The sequence below is a fragment of the Diceros bicornis genome, chromosome 10, assembly GCF_020826845.1.
Source record: "Diceros bicornis minor isolate mBicDic1 chromosome 10, mDicBic1.mat.cur, whole genome shotgun sequence".
Lineage (NCBI taxonomy): Eukaryota > Metazoa > Chordata > Mammalia > Perissodactyla > Rhinocerotidae > Diceros > Diceros bicornis.
Genome location: NC_080749.1, coordinates 17,905,396 through 17,915,310, shown reverse-complemented (window position 1 = coordinate 17,915,310; position 9,915 = coordinate 17,905,396). Strand labels below are relative to the sequence as shown.

At 41.0% G+C, this 9,915-nt stretch overlaps 1 pseudogene; it reads left to right on the top strand.

Annotated features, from left to right (window-relative positions):
* Window positions 1-5,357: 5,357 nt before the first annotated feature.
* Window positions 5,358-5,884, top strand: LOC131411055 (small ribosomal subunit protein eS17-like; annotated as a pseudogene).
* Window positions 5,885-9,915: the final 4,031 nt, after the last annotated feature.

The window sequence follows — 9,915 nt, the reverse complement described above, 5'->3', positions numbered from 1 at the left end:
CCAACATAAGCTGTCATGGGATAAATTGTGTCCCCCCTCAAATTCTTATGTTGAAGACCTAACCTCTAATATCTCAGAACGTGACTATACTTGCAGATAGGGTCTTTAAAGAAGTAATTGAGGTTAAATGAGGTCACTAGGGTAGGCCCTAATCCAATATGAGTGGTGTCCTTATAAGAAGAGTAGATTAGGACACAGACACACACAGGGGGAAGACCATGTGAAGACACAGGGAGAAGACGGCTACCTAGAAGCCAAGGAAAAAGGCCCTTAGAAGACATCAAACCTGCTGAGACTTTAAGCTTGAACTTCTAGCCTCCAGAATTGTGAGGAAATAAATTTCTATTGTTCAAACCCCCCAGTCTGTGGCATTTTGTTATGGTAGCCCCAGCAAACTAATACACTAGCTTAGTGGAGGATGAAACGTTGTGTGGAAGAGAACTGAGGCACTCCATTCCAAAGCCAGCCAAATTCCAGATGTGTGAGTGAGGCCTTCCTACATCATCCAGCTGACAGCTGACCAGATGTGTGAGGACGCCTAGCAGAGATAAACTACTAGGTTTGCCAAGAGAAGGCAAGAGTCCCCTGATGCTCCTTTCATTCATAGAGAGGCTTGCTGGGCTCACGTGGGTTTGTGTTCCAGGAAAGGAACATAGCCCCCCCGCTTTGTCCTCTTTTTATAGGTAACTGGGATAGTCCCTTTGTCAGTAGAGGGAAAAATAGTCTACTTGGATGCTGGCTAGTCTGGAAATAGGTGCCAACCTTTCTTTTAGGAGGTATTCTTGAAAGCCAGCTGTCAAGCACCAAGTGACCTCAGGCCTGTGGGAACTTGTTGCCCCTTCTGCCAGAAGCACTATTGTTGTGGGAAACTGAATCTCAGTGTAGGCCCTCTCATTGGGAGAAAGGTCCACATTGGTCTCTTGTCTGGTAACCCAGAGTAAACTCCAAGGGTCATTTTTGGATAATCCTCACCCTACCACACTTTGTCTGTGGAAACCCAAAAAAATCAAACAGAAAGGAGGAGCAGGCTGCATTTTAGATTCTCATTGGATTTTCTATCATCAAAAGGCAAATACTTGTTTTCCTGGTTAACAGATGGAAGAACCAAAGATAATGTCATGGAACTGTGCCATCGCTTATATATAAAGGTGATTGATTTTTCCAGTTAGTGGTGTAGATTTGCCCTGAGCCATTTACTGATTCTCACCAAATCTCCCTGTTGTTCAGGGGAATACATTTTCTAAAATGGTGGGTTGGATTTAGTGCTGTCAGTGGCTGGAGAGTAGAGGAAAGTGAATTGACTTACATGGAGATCCCATCAGTTCACCTTTACTTACTGTTATCTTTCAACAAATTGAGCTAACCCACCCCTGTGGGACTCTCCCAATGTCCTATCTTTATGGTGATTGTTCCATACAGACTGTGAAGTCTGAAGTTTATTTTTTAATTTACCCTTTCACTTTTAGACTCAGATTTAGAAATTTGTGTCCATAAAAATGACTCTTTTGGATTATTTCTGCTCAAACTCAGCTCAACAACAACAAAAAAATTGAATATTATCTCAAAAGATCTTACTGTTTCCTTCCTCCCTCCCTCTCTTCTTTATCCTTGTCTCTCTCCCTTCCTTCCTTCCTTCTTTCCTTCCTTCCTTCCTTCCTCCCTCCCTCCCTTCCCCCTTCCTTCCTTCCTTCCGTCCTCCCTCCCTCCTTCCTTCCTTCCTTCCTTCCTTCCTTCCTTCCTTCCTTCCTTCCTTCCTTCCTTCCTTCCTTCCTTCCTTCCTTCCTTCCTTCCTTCCTTCCATATATTTTCAAGCACTGCAGGATCAATAGGTAATTCTGACACTACAAGAGCAGTTCTTCATATCGGTTTCATTCTGATTTCTGCTGGAAACTACCAACATTTCAATTTCAGTGGGAGTCTTTTGAAACCTGCTTAAAGATAATCTGTCTGCAGCCTTTGATTTGGAAAAATGGAAAAGGGAAAGAGAAGTGACTAGATTTTTAGAAGTTTTTGAGATCAAAGGATTTGGTTAATCCTTTATGATGTTTGCTATAACTTTATAAGTTCGGGTGTGCAAGGTTAGTCTCCAGAAGTCGTTTCCTGCTGACATTCCACCACTGTGTGGATGATGTTTCCTGGGTAAAAGTCTCGGGAAATCCACAAGTTCCCTTAGCTTTGGTTTAATGCAGTGGTTCTTACCCCAGGCTGCACATTAGAATCACCTGGGGAGCTTAAAATTTACAGAAGCCCACAGCCCATCCTCAGAGTAATGAAATCACATTTTCTAGGGGTGAGACCCGGGGGTCAGCAATTTTAAAGCTGTCCAGATTATGATGTACAGGCAGGATTGAGAACTGTTGAGAGAACTGAATCAAAGAATATAGAAAAAGCATCCCCATCAAACTATTCTCTTAAAAATATACAAAGTCATTGAAGTAAGCTGTGAAAATACTAGTACAAACATTACCTTCAAATAAGATGTACAAATTAGATTATAAAATTTAAAGAACTATAAAGACCTACGCATAATTCGGTACCATTTCTAACAGAATGGTCTATAGTTTCCCATCATTGCTTGATCTTTTCTTCTGTAAAATTTTATGATTTTTCACTCTGGTTTTCCCAAGTTTGAATAGATAGTATTCACTTAGAATCTTTCTGCTTATCGTCAAAAGTCTTCCCTCTCTGTGAATGTGCACCTATATTTAAGATCTCCCCATGAGCTCATGTCTGCAGGGGCTTTTTTTCTCTGCCACATAGTCAATTTACCCTCTTCTCAGGTAATGTGAATGAAAGCTTTGCTACTGGAGGTGTGGTTTGTGGACTAGCAGTAGCAGCACAGGGAGCCTGTTAAAAATGCAGAAATCTAGACCCTACTCCAGATCATATTGAATCAGAGTCTGCAATTAAACACAATTCTACGTAATTCATCTGCACATTAGATTTGAGAAGCACTGAACTGAAGAAACTCTTCTACTATTTTCTCATGTGCCTGTACACCTGGCTTTTACCTGTCTTTCCAGTGTAGGCATAAAAAGAAAACAAAGATTGCTATTAAAAACTTACATGTGCATGTGTGTTTCAAACATTTCTCTTTCAATTAGAATGGATTTTTAAAGCTCTATGGTCACTTTTCTTTAATGTTAATTGCTTGCTTATTTAAATTAAAAGTCATACTTCTAGGTGATCTACCACTTAAGTTTTGTTGATGACAACAAAAATTAAACTGTGACTTGACTGATAAAGTTGTTTTAATCAAGATTAGAGGATCTATTCTTGGCACGCTGCTGTGAGGAAAAGGACCTTGGATCCAGAGTCAAAGCGATGTTCCTTCATAACACTGCCCTTTGCTTCCCAGCATCAGGGGCGATTGTAAATAGCTGTAAACCTGAATTTCTTTATTTAGTAAACAGGATGATGACCTGCAATCCCTTTTGTCTTGGTGTGTTTCCTGTCTACTTTCCCCAGCTAACATGTTTGATTATGGGCACTTGGGCTTTGGGCACTTGGTTGATCTGTCAATGTTGGACAGATATGTGATGAATGTCCCAGGGTTTGGTCTTCGGATGTCTCTTCTCCTTGTTTACACTCACTTTCCCTCTAACTTACGGCTTTACTATTCATATGCTGATGACTCCTCAATGTATATCTGCATCCCAGCCCTCTTGCAGTAATCTAGACTCTTATATTCTACTATCTTCTTGACGTCTCCACTTGGATGTCCCAAAGGCATCTCAATTGTCAAAAGTCCAAAATCAAGCTAACCTTGTCTGCCAGCCTTTGTGCTCTAGTGGTTAAGATTTGACACTCTCACCACCACATCCCCTGGTTTCTTTTCTGGTCAGGGAACAACACCACTCGTCTGTCAGTTGTCACACTGTGGTAGCTGCGTGTTGCTGTGCTGCTGAAAGCTATGCCACCGGTATTTCAAGTGCCAGCAGGGTCACCCATGATGGACAGGTTTCAGCAGAGCTTCCAGACTAAGACTGACTAGCAAGAAGGACATGGCCACCCACTTACAAACAAATTGGCCATGGAAACACTATGAATAGCAGTGCAGCATTGTCTGATATAGCGCCAGAAGGTGAGAGGATGGCACAAAAAGACTGTGCAGGGTTCTGCTCTGTTCTACACAGGGTGGCTGGGAATCAGAATCAACTCCATGGCACTAACAACAAATCTTCTTTGCAAACCTGCAACTCAGCTCCTCCAGTCACTCCGTCCAAAACCGAGGAGTCATCCATGACTTTTCTCTTTCCTCCCACCCACATCCAAAGTTCTGACAGCTTTTTCTTCAGAACATACCCAGAGTCCCACCACTTCTCACAGCCCCCTCCTCATCACTACTGCCTGGTGCAAACCATCATCTCTAGCTGGATTGTGCTATCCCCTTCCTGATCTACCCTTGTCCTCTTCCATTCTATTCACAACACAGCAGCCAGGAGGATATTTTTGAAAAGTCGGCCCAAGCCAGCTCTCTGCTTCAAACTTTCCAGACACCACGACTCACTCAGTAAAAGCCAAAGTCAAGGTCCCAGATAACTTGCTGACCTTATCTCTAACTACCCTCTCCTTGACTCATTCTTTGTAGCAGCCTGGGTTTTCCAGAAGCAGACACTGGACATAGAGTTGGTGGGGCTAGATATTTATTAGGGCTCAAAATCTGTGGGAATAAGTGTGCTGGAGCAGGATAGGGCAAAGAGAGAGAAGTCAAACTGTGAAGCAGCTCAACAAAACTGCAGGCAACCCTGCGAGAAGCTTGGGAGCATATATGCCTGCCAGAGTTGCCTCTTATTGGGCCAAAATGTCTGCACGTTTGTACCTGCGTCATCAGCTAATGGATGAGTGCTTCCCTGAGAAGGCTGTGACCTGGTGGCTCTGCAGCTGAGGCACACCTTGAAGGAGCTGACTACTAGAGGCTGTCTACTGATCCCCGGGCAGTGCACGTCCATGTCCAATGCACTCTTCCTCAGCCACGTTGACTTCCTTAAATGAATCCAGCCCACTCTGCCTCAGGGCCTTTGCATTGGCAGGAATGCAATTCCACTAGATAATTTTCATATGTCTCGCTCCCTCATCTCCTTCAGGCCTCTGCTTCAGTGTCACTTTATGAGTGAGATCTTCCTTCCCCAAGCATCCTATTAAAAATAAAAAACTTCCACTCCTTCCTTTACTTTTCTCCATAGAATTTATTGCCATTTGATATACTATATATTTTATCCCTGACTTGTTATTGTCTGTTTTTGCAGGTAGAATGTAAGCCCCAAGAAGGCCTGTCACATAATAGGTGCTCAATAAATATTTACTTATCAAGCAAATGACAAAAGAAACTTTTGTTTATATGGGCTTGGATTGCAATGTATTTCCTCGTATTGGTGGGATGTAAAAATAACCTTAGTCTATTACCAGGGGCTCGCCAACATGGGCTATGTTCGCACAAAACTGTGAGGAAGGTGCTTCCGGTCATCAATGAGAAGTATTTCATGCACCATGATTTCCACAACAACAAGCGCGTGTGTGAGGAGATAGCCCAAGAAGAAGATTCTCCCAAGAAGAAGCTCCGCAACAAGATCGCAGTCTGTGTCACCCACCTGATGAAGCGGATTCAGAGAGGCCCTGTGAGAGGTATCTCCATCAAGCTGAGAAGGAGGAGAGAGATAGGAGAGAGAATTATGTTCCTGAGGTCTCAGCCCTGGATCAGCAGATCATTGAAGTAGGTTCCGACTCTAAGGAAAGGCCGAAACTCTTGGACTTGGGCAGTCTGTCCAACCTGCAGGTCACTCAGCCTACAGTTGGGATGGATGTCAAAACACCACGTGGAGCTGTTTGAATCTTTCTGCTGCGCTGTAATATTTTCAATAAACCTTGGATGACAACAACAACAACAGCAAAAATAACCTTAATCTCATGGTATCAGTAAAATCTTTTGGAACTACATTTATTAAACAAAGTTTCTGGTCTTGATTCCATGAATTTAGATCTGATCAAATTTATAATTGATGATGTTTTGAGGTGTTTATATTTCTCTCTACAAAATAACAAGTGTCTGAGATAATAAATAATGTAGAATGGTAAGTTTTAAAGAGATTAATGTTTAAACTGTTAAAGAAAATAAGTGTTCTAGAAGTACTTATTTATATCTCCACCTTGATAGGTTGATTAAAAATTATTCCCTTCTATTAATTGAGGTAAATTCTCCATTTTTACTTGGTAAATGATCTGGGAAGCACTCTGTGGATCTTATTGATGTTACTGTTATTGCTGGAAAGAAATAGAAATGTATTTAAAAATCTTTAATTTATATTTTTCCTTAATCCAGACAAATCTTCCCATAATTTGTTCTTTTGTCTTTTTGTTGTTTAATTACTAAACTTACTGTTTCGTGGGGGAGGGGATGACTCCAACTGCAGAGTTAGGAATGGGCTGAGGACTGTTTGGTTTGATGTTAAATGCTCTTTGTTAATATTGTTGTTGGTTTTTCACTTTTTTTGGTTGCGTTTGTTATAAACTGTGCAAAATAATCAGCAGCTTTAGTTAAAAATAACTTAAAGACTCCTTTCAACGTGCCTCTGATTCCCTCTCCCTTTGTGATTTTCCCCTTATCATCTACATTCCTTTGTGTTGCTTTCTCCTTAAATTACCCAAAACATTTCGCTGTATAACCCAATCACTCTCCCAAAGAAAAATAAATCCAAATCCAAATCCAAGTGTTCGAAAACTGCCCCTCCGATGGTCACCTCTAGTTCTGATTGCCAAGGTGATTTAGCATCTCTTTTCTCGTTCCTTTTCTGTCTCTCTCCATTGGTAATCTTGGTGTTCCCAGCGTGACTTTTTCCAAGAACTTCACCAAGAAGATCTCTTAAATGTTAAGACCTCTTAAGATCTCCTAGTTGTTCCAATGCTAGCTACATATCCATAATTGAAAAGAAAAACAGAGACAATTTCAGAAGAATCCAGTGCTTTTCAACACTGCTTCAAGGGACATTGAACATGCGATGTCTGCAATGGGGAGAGGAAAGACCCCCACGGCTTGCTGCCCGTGGCTCTGCAGAGCACAGCCATTGGGATAGTTCTTATAATAACCTTGTTTGATCTCAATCTGACAGTGATTTATGTATGTTTTTGAAAGTCTGAGAAAGACTAGAAGAAACTGATCATGTCTCTACACTATAAGTTTCCTAAGGGTCTTGCTCATTACTCGTCTCCCATCTCTACATAGTGCCTGGCACACAATGGCAGTTAATAATGACTATAACACCAGGATCGCAGTCCTTGTTTTACATCATTCTTAAATATGTTTGACATCATGTTATATAAAAATATTCAGAATTCAAAAAATACAAAAGATTATTTAAACCAAATATGTAATTAATTTCATCTAACAAATGTGTAAATATGTTATAAAACATGAAGTAAAAATATAATAAAACATAAATGATAAACATATTTCCATTCTAATTTAAATTATTAGTAGATAAAATTAATGCAATGAAGTGGTGTTAGGGAATCAAAACTACACAAAAAGTAATAAAATTTAATTTTAGAATTAAATCATTAAAATATTTTTAGGAAGAAACATCTTTAAAAAACAAGAAGTATACTAATACTGTCATTATTGAGTCACAGACAAGTGCGTTTTATGCAACATTTTCTAGCTGATGAAATGACCCTTTTTGAAACCCCACTAGAGGAAGGTGTGGAAAGGAGATAGTTATAACTAACTCCAAATATTTTCTTCTGACTACTTCATCTTCAAACAATTCCTTCCCTTCTAAAACATGTTGAGATCTTTTGAACTTTTCTTGTTTAACAAATGCAAACGTTTTTATTCCTACCAAGCTGTGGTTTTTGTTTCAAAGCAGGCTGCCTGGGTTTGTCCCAGCTGTCTTTATTTCATCGTGTGTTGAGGAGATTCCACTGCACAGGTGCCTGTATCAATTTGAACCCCATCATGTACGTATTCCTTTACGCAGACAGTCTTTGATTTAGAGTGAGACTCTTGCAATAGAGTCTTTGTTTCATTTATGGTCATTTTCTTACACTTATGGAGGGAAAGAACAATGCTTTCTAAATTATTCAAATTAAAATTTTAGTGCTTCACATCACTTTCCAGATATATTTCAGATTAAAATATTTTTTTAACTAAAAAAATTTGATTTTTTGGTATTTCACCAGCAAAATACCACTCTTCTGGCAATTAAAGGTAGCACAGAAATCCAGAATGCCAGACACCAACTGCAATCGTCAGTCAATACGTATTTGTTGGGTGAATTTGGTAAGTGCTTAGCCATTGGTCTGGTACTTTAACCCTCATACAACATTACTCTCCTTTCACAAAGAAAAAAACAGAGGGTCCAAGACATTATGGAACTTGCCTTGGGTCACATAGCCAGAAAACAGTGCACTTGATATTCAAACCCAGCTCAGTCTTCTGGCTCCAAGGACTCTTTTCCTTCCCCCGTGAGTGTCACCCTGCATTAAGTCCCACTGCCTGTAAGCGCAGGCGTCTGCAGTGAGCAGATGACACTATCTCACTGGAGGCAATCACAAATCCTCAGAGGAGGGGCTTTGGATGGCCTTAGGGGTCTCATCTCCCTTGGGCTCCCTCCTTCCTTCCCTCTATACCCTCCATCCTCTCTGGCTCTATTACACCAAGTTGCTCCAAGTGATCAAAGCTGGAGACCTTTGCCCACTGTCCCAGAGGTTGAAGGTGGGGACCCAGTTCTCTTATGATCAGTGTTGGCCTTTCAACCGTCTCAGATGGAATGTCTCAACAACAAACCTTTCTTTTGTTAATAACTATTCCCCTGGTGGCATAACTTTGATTAATTATTATGGTAATAGCCACACCCACACACCCACACACTAGGTGGGAGGGAACGAAGGGAGTGAACCCAGACCTACCTCACAAATGATCTTCCCAGTGACTGTCCTTTCGTTCCCTCTCACCCAGTCCTCTGTAGCTGGCTCACGTGAGGGCTGAAACAAGCTCAGAAGGCTTCCTCCTCCACATTTCATCAGCCAGCAGATCTCAGCATATCACAGGATTTGAATGAGAAGGCGACAGGTGTCTAATATTGATTATTGTTTTAAGAGAGAATGTATTTCATGTAAGTGATATCTTAGATGATAGCGGCTTTGGCCAAGCAGGCTGGAAAATCACATTTCTTAGGCAGGCTCCCGCAGCTCCATTTATTAGGAGACGATGCCCGATGCTGCTCCATTCAATCGCTCTTCAATTTGAAGCTGAGTCTCTTTGATGAGGAAGAAAAAGAAATCTCTGGGCTCCACATTATTTTATTTTTAAGACACCCACCTGGATGATTCGAGCTGTGCCAGGAAGATTCCTCTGTCCAAATCTAAAGCCTGATATTTGGGGGCCACAGAGTTTGCAATCCCAATCACTGGGCTCAGCATTGTTTTCCCTGCAGGATGTTTGTTCTTAAAAATCTTAACTTTTTTGCAAGGATAAACACATAAAAGTCTCTAATGTCTTTCTCTGAAGGATTTTTCCAGATTGTTTTCCTCTGTTAGAGGGTTGAGTGGAAACAATAGGGTGCAAGATTCTGAGAGGAAAGATTTAGTTGAAGTATGGAAATGACTGTGAAAAGGAACAAGTGAGAGCATCATAGGGACCAGTTGTCTGTCTCCTCAACTTGCCAACGGCCCATGCTGACTTTTGGGGAACACTCAGAATGCTCCAATGCGTGGGATTTCATTTGCTCTGCTCCTGAGGAGTTTTTCTTCTTAACAGCGATACCCATTTTACAGATGAAGAAACTGATGCTCAAAGAACCCAAGTGATTTTCTCAAGTTCACACAGTAACTATGCAGAACATTCTGGAGCAGAACCCAGATCATTAATTGCCTCTTTCAGTTCTCTCTTCAGGATAACACCCTATTCTTCATTATGCT